Raw genomic sequence first — 10,581 nt, forward strand, 5'->3', positions numbered from 1 at the left:
TTATGCTTTCTGTTAATTCCAGAGGATTATATTCATGCAGCAGTAGTAGGAAGCACTGATTTTTTAATGTTCATCTCTTGATAAAGCAATTTAACAACAGGAAGATTTAGTTGTGTCTTTTTCTATCATTTGATTATGTGATACTCTAATGTTAAGTAATCAAGTCTAGGTCTAGGAAATTTAGACGGATTACTTTTGATGTACAAAACATATTGGAATATGTGTGTATATATACACACACATATATATGTATACACATATATACACACACATATATGTACACACATATATGTATACACATATATGTACACACATATATGTATACACATATATACACACATATATGTACACACATATATGTATACACATATATATACACACATATATGTATACACATATATACACACATATATGTATACACATATATATACACACATATATGTATACACATATACACACACATATATACACACATATGTATACACATATATACACACACATATATGTATACACATATATACACACACATATATGTATACACATATATACACATATACACACATATATATGTATACACATATATACACACATATATATGTATACACATATATATACACTATATATGTATACACATATATACACACATATATATGTATACACATATATATACACTATATATGTATACACATATATACACACATATATATGTATACACATATATATACAAACACATATATATGTATACCCATATATATACAAACACACACATGTATATGTATACACATATATATACATATATATATACACACAGACACAGGATTTTATATATTTTTATATATATATATCTCCAGTAGTTGTACCTGGCTTTCAGCTATTTTTTGTTGAAATTTCCCATTATTCATGGTTTTTCCCAAGCACAAAATCCTGAGCCATGGAATACCAGGTAATGATACAATATAATTGTTGCACAGTTTGATTTCCACACTGTTCAGGAACCCACAGATTTATCTGAATTTTTTCTCTCTTATAGCATTATTATTTCATCAGATATTTTAGGCATAATAGCTGTAGTCTGGGGAGTCTCAGTGTATCCAAATCCTTATAGTGACCCATGGGTTAAAATAACATAAAAAAGGCCATGGAAATTGCATCTCCATGATGATGATAATGAGCTTTATGCTCATTCTGATTGTGATTCTCAGGAAACAAATTTTTCCTATGATGTCTCCTGACTGTCCATCCAATGTGCCTTACTTGTTCAAAAATACTAATATCTGAAACATCCCACATGGCAAGGAAGGAATCAGAGCATGAGCCGTATTCTGCTTCTTGGAGATATGGTTAATGAGAAAGTGTAGTGATGGGCAATAGCAGCAAGGAACCTCTCAATGCAGATACAAATTCCTGGAGTCCTGGAACCACAGCTTCTACAGTTTGCCATTTCCATACATACTTTTCACAAATAATGCCAACTTTTACCATCAAAGCAATAATTACTATTTGCCAAAGAGAAACAAAAAATTCCAGCATTACACAAAGAAATTTGCCAACATGTTGGATTGCGCTCAGTTCTTCCTTTAGTTCTTTATAAAATAGCAGAAGACACTACATGGCAAACAATTGTGACATGTTGTTTATCATAACCAAATAAGTCTAAGTATATGAAAAGCTAATCATATATAGCAAGCAATTCATAGATTAAAACAATGATGACGGTGAATGGTCTGACAACTGTATACTGCAATATACCTAGTTTGCCCAGACAACAATACTTCTACCGTAGTCTATGGTAGACAGCAACATAAAGGAGGAAAATGTTTCTGCTGATCTTTGGCTTCAATAATTAGTACCAGATTTGGATAATGGTTAGTTAGATAATTGGTAAGGAATCTCATAAAGTTGTAAATGACATAGCTTTATAGAATTCTCTGCAGGTATGCACATATATTGCAATGCTGGAGTATCCAATTATCTAAATTGTAAATGAGTACCATCCAAAGAATCCTTATGACTGGTTTTTGTAGTTTAGGTTGCATATAATGCACTAACTGTAGCAATATAACCCATAACGATAGAGGTATTGTCAACAGCAAAAACAATTCCAGCAAAAAACGAAGCCTTTGGTGTGCATTTGAACCTCCAGTTTCTGTAATCTTCATATGCATAAGGCAACCACAACCACTATGGACACCAGGTAGATGATCACTGCTAAAGTTCGAACCCAGTGTCTCCAGTTCCTCCAGGTACAAGTGCAAAGTATGTTTTCGTACAAATCAGCTCCGAGTGGCAAGGGAAAAGAGCCTGAAGGAGATTGTAATGGGAACCCTGTCCTTTGTTTTGTCAACTCGTGTACTATGGAGAAAGAGCTGTTGCCCAATTTTACCAACAGCTTAAGCCACCTCCTTGGCCAGAGCTGTGTTTGTGCTACTGCTACTGCTGCAACTGAGGTCACTCAGGGTGCTACACTGCACGCTCCACTTCTGCCCCACAGCTACCCGCCGGCTGGCTGTTTTCTTTGGGGACTGAGATTCCTCCCTCCGGTGTCTCTTCACCCAGTTCTGCTGGTAGATAAGGCCTCAGGATTTCCTCACTCATTTACATGGAACATCCCCTGTGATGGAACGCAAGGACCAACCAAGACTTTCAATTTAATGTTTTTATTAATGAATGCATTAGATTACAACTTGGAAGAAATTCTGTATTAGTATCTCAACTGTCCTAAGAAGTGAGTTCTACAAGTTTCCATGAATAAACTTAATACTGAATCCCAAGGATACTTTACATATATTCATCATAAATGACTGCCTACATTATGAGTTTTGAGAGGTTCTGAAGTGCCTACCTACCTCCAAATATCTCTCACATCAGACTGCTGTAAAAGCTAAAAGCTAAAATCTATACATTAGGACGACTGCTTTAGACAGCATATTTTTAGAAGGCCTAATATTAGTACTCAATTTTTATCAGGTAAATACATTCAGAGTACAGGACTGAAAAGAAAATTGGGAAGAAAACTTATTTTAGAAAGTTTGGAAGCAAATGATGTTGACCCTAAGGTGAAATAAGACATCCTCTGCATGAGAATGGGGCACTGGGTTAGTCTCTATGGGTAAAAGTAAGCTACAAAATATCAAAGAAAAGCTTGTGTAGTTTAATGATCAGGGATGACAAATAGCATAAGAAAATTTCTAGAGGGAGGTGGGTGGGTAAAAGGAAACTTTATTTGCTTCATACTGGCCGTGCCTACCCCTACTCATCACCCCAGTCTTTTGCGTATAAAGACAATTACACTTGAATTTGCTTAAGAGGAAAACAATCAGTAGCACTATGTAGCTGTGCTATTAAAAAAAATCAGAGTATGGAATAAAATAATTGGAAGAAGCAACAATCTATATGAGCAAGCATCCTCTACAGGAGATAACACAGGAATAGACTTGGGGAGGAGTTTCCCAAGACTAGAGGAAGAATCACAAAGAGTTCACATGAGATGTCTTTCTTCTGAAGTGCTCAAAAGACTGTGTGAATGCAAAATACCTTGGAGGATGGCTGTCATAGTGTCCTCAGGGTCTTCATTATGAGGTGAATAAATTTTTTCTGGTTTTGTCTTGTAGTGAATTCCTTACTAGAATAGATGGTCAGGTACCCAGGCTCCTGTGTATTACTAAGGTGCCTCTGTACATAAATAATACAAACTGTATATGAATGCCAAAGTGCATGATTTAATTATATCTTTAATGTCTCGTCATGTACTTGAAGTTCATGTCATTTTATTGGTTTTCTTTCCAATTTTTCCCTTGGGTTAAAGACAAAGTCTAATAATGGAAAATAATTAAATTTCCTTCAGTTGAGAATGTCAATGTGGTTGGTATTCAGAATATCAATGGGTTTTCTAAAAGGAAGAAATTAAGCATGGAACTTTTAGTAAGACAGATATTACTATATATTAAATCTGGACTAAAATTTAGATGCTACTCCTTAGCTCTTAAGGGTACTTAACATGGCAATTTTTCTACAGCATCAAGTAATGTGATTGGAGGCAAGGTGAGATAAATATAAAATCTTTTAGCCAATTGAAAGATATATCAACACAGTGATATTTTTAGTTTCAATTTTCATGATTGCATATGTGCACATGTGATTGTATGTGTGTGATGTAAATCATCCTTGCTACATTACCTGCCTCAAAATTATTAGGTTGCCTTCCTTAACTCTCACTCGTAGTAGCGGTAATTCTGCTATAGGGCAGATTACCAATACAGCACTCCATCGACTAGCACTGTTTGCTATCTCCATGGAGATATGTCATTACCTAAAAATCTCCAAAATGCCATTAGCTGAAAATGTCCAAAATATGGATATGAAAGAAGATTAGCCAAATTTTAAAATATGTTTTCAGACACCTCCATCCAGGAAGTTGGTCCTGTTATTATTATAATAACTGGGGCAAATATATCTATGCTTTCAGAAACTAGTGTGTAATATTTAGTTCACATGATGAATTATGGCCTTTACCTGAACTCTCTTCTTTCCCTTCCCACAAAATATAATAGGATTAAAAAACACCGTATCTATTATTTTATACTGAGGAGCATTTCTTAGGTATGCTAACGAAATGATGAAATTCTTTGCTTGCAGAGTAAGATCTTTCTGGCAGACTCTAATAGTGGTGAAATAAAACAAATTGCATCAACCTGTTCAGTTTAGTATAGTAATACATATATTTTCATTTTAATCCATTTATATAAATATTGGTTTAGTATAGAAGTAGATATATTTTCATCTTAATCCATTTATATAAATATTGGCAAACTTATGTAGGTAAACATTTATTGAGTACATAATCTGTGCCAGACACTGTTCTAGATCATATATGGGAATCATTAACCTGAATATGTTTACTAGAACATTCTATTATTAATAATGTCAGAGAAAAGAGGGAATACTGTATATAGTTTTGACTCTAACAGTGAGTATATAGAACATGTAAATTTATGTATACTAAATTATTTTATGTTTAAGATGACCAAACACTTCTTTATTGCCAAAGTCAATGAGTAATTTTCAGTCTAATCTGCTTGAGCAACATGATGTATACTTGTTATGGTACCATTTACTGGCTCCTCTCTTCAAGAAAAAACTGCCCAGATGACTTCTAGAACTGTGAGCTAAGTAAATGCTTGTTGTCATAAGCTACTAAGTCTAGGGGTTATATGTCATGTAACAGCCATTAATTTCAAGTTTGGGGCTATCCTTTGTGAATAAAACTGGTATAGACATTCTTGTATGATATGGTTTGGCTCTGTGTCCCCACCTGAATCTCATGTCAAATTGTAATTCCCAACGTTGGGGGAGGGATCTAGTGGGAGGTGATTGATCATGGGGGCAGAATTCCCCCTTTCTCTTCTCATGAGACTGAGGGAGTTATCACGATATCTGTTTTTTTAAAAGTATGTAACACTACCTCCTTTACTCTCTCTCTACTGCCACCATGTGAGTATGTGCTTGCTTCTCCTTTGCCTTCCACCATGATTGTAAGTTTCCTGAGGCCCCACAACCATGGCCCCTGTACAGTACAGGAACTGTGAGTCAATTAAACATCTTTCATTTATAAATGATCCAGTCTCGGGTAGTTCTTTTTAGCAGTTTGAGAACTGACTAATACAGAGAATCAGTACTGACAGAGTGGGGTACTGCCATAAAGACCCCTGAAGGTGTGGAAGTGACTTTGGAACTGAGTAAAGGGCAGTAGCTGGAACAGTTTGGAGGGACTAGAAGAAGACAGGAAGATGAGGGAAAGTTTGGAACTTCCTAGAGACTTGTTGAATGGCTGTGACGAAAATGCTGATAGTGATATGAACGGTGAAATCCAGGCTAAGGTGGTCTCAGATGGAGATGAAGAACTTATCGGGAACTGGAGTAAAGGTCAATCTTGCTATGCTTTAACAAAGAGACTGGTGGCATTGTGTCCCTGCTCTGCTATGCTTTAACAAAGAGACTGGTGGCATTGTGTCCCTGCTCTAGAGATTTGTGGCACTTTGATCTTGAGATAAATGATTTAGGGTATCCAGTGGAAGAAATTTCTAAGCAACAAAGCATTCAAGATGTGGCCTGGCTGCTTCTAAAATCCTATGCTCATTTGCTTAAACAAATTACCTGAAACTAGAATTTATATTTAAAAGAGAAGTAGAGCATAAAATTTTAGAAAATTTGCAGCCCTACTATGCAGTAGAAAAGAAAAACCCATTTTCTGAGGAGGACTTCAAGGCTGCAGAAATTTGCATGCATAAGTAAATAAGAGCTGAATGTTATTAGCCATGACAATGGATATAATGCCTCCAGGGCATTTCAGAGAACTTTGCTGCAACCTTCCCATTACAGGACTAGAGGTGTAGGAGAAAAAAAATGGTTTTGTGTGTCGGGGCCTTGCTTCTCTGTGCAGCCTTGAGACATGGTGCCCTGTGTCCTAGCTGCTTCAGCTTCAGCCATGGCTATAAGGAGTCAAGGTACACTTCAGGCCATTGCTTCAGAGGGTGAAAACCCCAAGCCTTGGTGGTTGTCACTCAGTGTTCGGCCTGCAGGTGTGCAGAAGGCAAAAATTGAGGTTTGGGAACCTCTGCCTAGAATTCAGAGGATGTATGGAAATGCCTGATTGCCCAGGCAGAAATCTGCTGCAGGGGCAGAGCCCTCATGTAGAACCTCTGCTAGGGCAGTGCAGAGGGAAAATGGGGGTTCAGAGCTTCCACACAGAGTCCCCACTAGACCATGGCCTAGTGGAGCTGTGGGAAGAGGTCCACTGTACCCCAGGCCCGAGAATGGTAGATTCACTGATAGCTTGCACCGTGCATCTAGAGAAGCCATGGGCACTCAACACCAGCCCTTAAAGGCAGCCATGAGGGCTGTACCTAAAGACCCACAGGTCTGTAGCTGCCCAGGGCCTTGGGAGCCCACCCTTTGCATCAGTGTGGCCTGGATGTGTGACATGGAGTCAAAGGTTATTATTTATAGCTTTATGACTGCCTGCTAGGTTTAGAGGTTTATTTTGCTGTGGTTAAGGACCATGACCCATGACGTAGCCTCAGGAGTTCTTGAGAACATGTGCCTAAGGTGATGGGTTACACCTTGGTTTTATACATGCTAGGGAGACAGAAGTTGCAGGCAAAGACATAAATAATATATGTAACGTATACATATATTATACCTTAAAGTAAATAAATTTTATAAATTATAAATTGGTTCAGCCCAGAAAGTTGGGACATCTTGAAGTGTTGGCTTCCAGGTCATAGGTGGATGTAAAGATTTTCTGATTCTCCATTCTCCCTGAAGAGCTGAATTCAGCATAAAGAAATGCTTGAGTTTAGATAAGGGAGTTGTGGAAGTCATGGTTTTTATCACATACATGAAGCCTCCATGTAGCAGACTCTAGGAAGAAAAGATGGTGAATGGCCCTTATCAGACCTTAAAAGAAGTCAGAGTCTCTGGGAAAGACCTAGCAAGGGAAGAAGATTCTCTACAGAATGCAGATATTTTCCCACAAGGGACAGATTTGCAGGGCCATTTCAGAATATGTCAAAGAAATATATTTGGGGGTAAATATTTTGATTTCCTTCAGGGACTGTTATCTGTCATATGATGCTATACCAGTTAGGTTGAAATTTGGTCATAGTATTATTGCTACAAAGAGTCTGTTTTTTCAGTCTTAAGAGCTCTGTTTTAATGTTAGTGCTGGTCCATTGTGTCTAAACTGCAAAGGGAAGAGGGTATGAGTCATATCTGACTCCCCCTTCTCATTATGGCCTCAACTAATTTTTTCAGGTTTTGTTGAGCTCTCCTTGGCCAAGAGGAGTTCCATTCAGTCAGTTGGGGGCTTAGAATTTTATTTTTGGTTTATGTCTGCCATGTAATGAGAATAATAGCTAAAAGTTATTAAGTACTTCTTATGTGCCAGACACTAGTATGTGTGGTTACATGAATCCACTTAGCAAATATTCACAATAATGTGAAAGCAGGTGCATTGTTTTCCTTAATTTTACAGAGGAAACAGGAACAGGGGTTTCAGTAACTTCCCAAGATCCTGCAGATAACAATCAGCAAAATCAGGCTTTAAAGCCAGGCAGTCTGATTTCAGAGTCTGTGCTCAAAGCCATTATGGTACACTGTTCTTGATCATTTGAATTCTGGAGTTAAGCAACCCTGAGCTGGAATGGTAGCTCTGCAATGTTATCACTAATTCTGTCACCCTATATGTTTCTGTTTACCCATTGTTAGCAATTGTGTTTCATCTTATGGTCAATAGATGACTGAATTACTTCCAGCATCATGGCAGTGTTCCAAAAAATAATAACAAACAGCAACATAGACAAGTTGACACTTACCTCTATCATGGGAAAAAATAAAGAGCTTCAATGGCAAAACTTGTCCATGTACCTCAAGCATGAGTAAGGGATTGAGACTTCCCTGGCCCAAGGTTTTGACCTATACTGCTTCCATAGTCTCATCATCAGGAGTCTTTGTTCCAGGCTCTCTGAGTCCCATATCAGTAAAAATTTTCAGTGATTGCACTGAAAACCTGGATCTGATTCTATGATCACGAATTAGTCTTCTGATTATGCTTTTGCCTCTCATTAAGGCAGAGAATGTGCTATTCTCTCAGATGCTATGTGGAAATCTATTGAGCAGGAGAGTGAAGCCTGGCTGAGGGCACACATTTTGATTAATTTTACTTGGAAATCCTATAGTAACACAATTTTATTAATCTGTAGCTTATACCCTTCTTCTTAATATATTTTAAAACCTCTTCAGCAAGGGAAGGATACAGGGAGAGAGGGAGTCTGGATCAAAACATTCTGATCTTATTAATTTGGATAAATGAGAGGGGAAAGAAAGGCAAGGAGGTATTATAGAAAAGTGAAATACACAAACAATTTTAAAATAAGTGTATTTTAAAAATGCATGTGATATCCCTAAAGGTGGGTACTACCTCTATTTTTGCTCAATACTATGTACCCAGTACCTGGCATAGTGTCTGATACAGTATATACTCAATAACTAAGTCAAATTAATGAATAAATACAAATATTATTAAGAACAGGCACCAAGCAGACATGCTTGAACTAATATATAATAAACTTATAGTGAATCATTATTAATTTTAGAATTATAAATGCTTAAGCTTTTGAAAACCTTTGTTCTATGTGATTATGAATTACTTAAATAATTAATGTGATCCATAAATAATTCAAAATTAGTTTTTTTACCATTTACAAAGAAAATTTATAAGTTAATATCTACACAATCTCTGTATAAATTATCATGAATTTCATTTGAGAAATTTGAGTTCATTGAGGAGTTAGTAGAGTTGTCTGTTCATAACTTACAGCAAGTAGAAGTAAAAACGTGCCATTTACAACCCTTTTCAATAATAGTCTGTTTACTTTCCTTGACCAAAATAATGTCAATATAATAGTCCCTATCAGAACTACTTATTCCTGATAAAAGTTAGATGAATCAAGCCTGTGCATAGAAAAGCATTTGCCTTTAAGCTTCTTGAATGGAAGAGTTTAAGATGGTATCTAGAGAGAGACAGAATATCATATAGAATAACATTCCTGTCTGCCAAAGAAAATTATTCTAAGCAAAACTATCTCTTCCACTGGCTTCTTTTTGTTCCTGAATTTCTTAATATTGGCTGAACTGCAAGTTACACTGTACTGATATGGAGGAAGGTAGGAAGTAGAAGTGTGTGAGATAAAACAACACTTTGGTCAATATGCCAATCACCTTAGTTAGATTATTTGAAAGAGGTTATTTTTGGTCAGCTGCCAGTGTAGCACGAGTCATTATATCCTGAATCTCATTCTACTTACTGTGATGACATGTTTTGATTGTTTACTCTGTGCCCATCACTTTATAAATGCTTTACTGAAATATAACTCATTCAATCCTTGCAGCAACCTTGTGAAATAAGCAAAGTTTCACCCATTTCACAGATGTCAAAATCCAGGCACAGAACTTTTCAACCATACTTTTCCAAGGCCAATCAGTAAGTAGACAAGCTGAAATTCAAACTTGGGCTTCTGCCTACAAGTTTCCTGATCAATTTATCTAAACTGCCTTATGACACAGACTAGGGCCCTGATGAAGTGGGGTGAAGGAAAGGTGACATAAGATGATGACAATATACTCAGGAGAACAAGAGGGCTGTTCAGGTTGTAAGCATATGGGGAAAAAAGGGTAGAGAGATGGTCAACACACTTTGTAACTTTGCTAATGACCAATCCTGTTTATCATTATTTGTAAATTTTATCATTTGTCAAAGATGTTTTTCACATGTTTATTCTTCGCATTAATTTTCAAAAATTATAATGTCAGATATTCATGAGCTATTAAAACACCACTAAAAAAATGTAGCCTTCTGTTGATACTTAGAAATTTACATCGTTATACATTTCAAGAAATGGTATGCCAGAGGAAAGATACATTCATCAATTAGAATTTGTCACTTTTTTTTTTTTTGAGACAGAGTTTCACTCTGTCGCCCAGGCTGGAGTGCAGTGGCAGGATCTCAGCTCACTGCAACCTCCA

General features: G+C 36.6%; 1 pseudogene; it reads right to left on the reverse strand.

Annotated features, from left to right (window-relative positions):
- Positions 1–1,024: 1,024 nt before the first annotated feature.
- On the reverse strand, positions 1,025–2,595 carry LOC129475348 (transmembrane protein 184C-like; annotated as a pseudogene).
- Positions 2,596–10,581: the final 7,986 nt, after the last annotated feature.

Source organism: Symphalangus syndactylus, chromosome X, assembly GCF_028878055.3.
Source record: "Symphalangus syndactylus isolate Jambi chromosome X, NHGRI_mSymSyn1-v2.1_pri, whole genome shotgun sequence".
Lineage (NCBI taxonomy): Eukaryota > Metazoa > Chordata > Mammalia > Primates > Hylobatidae > Symphalangus > Symphalangus syndactylus.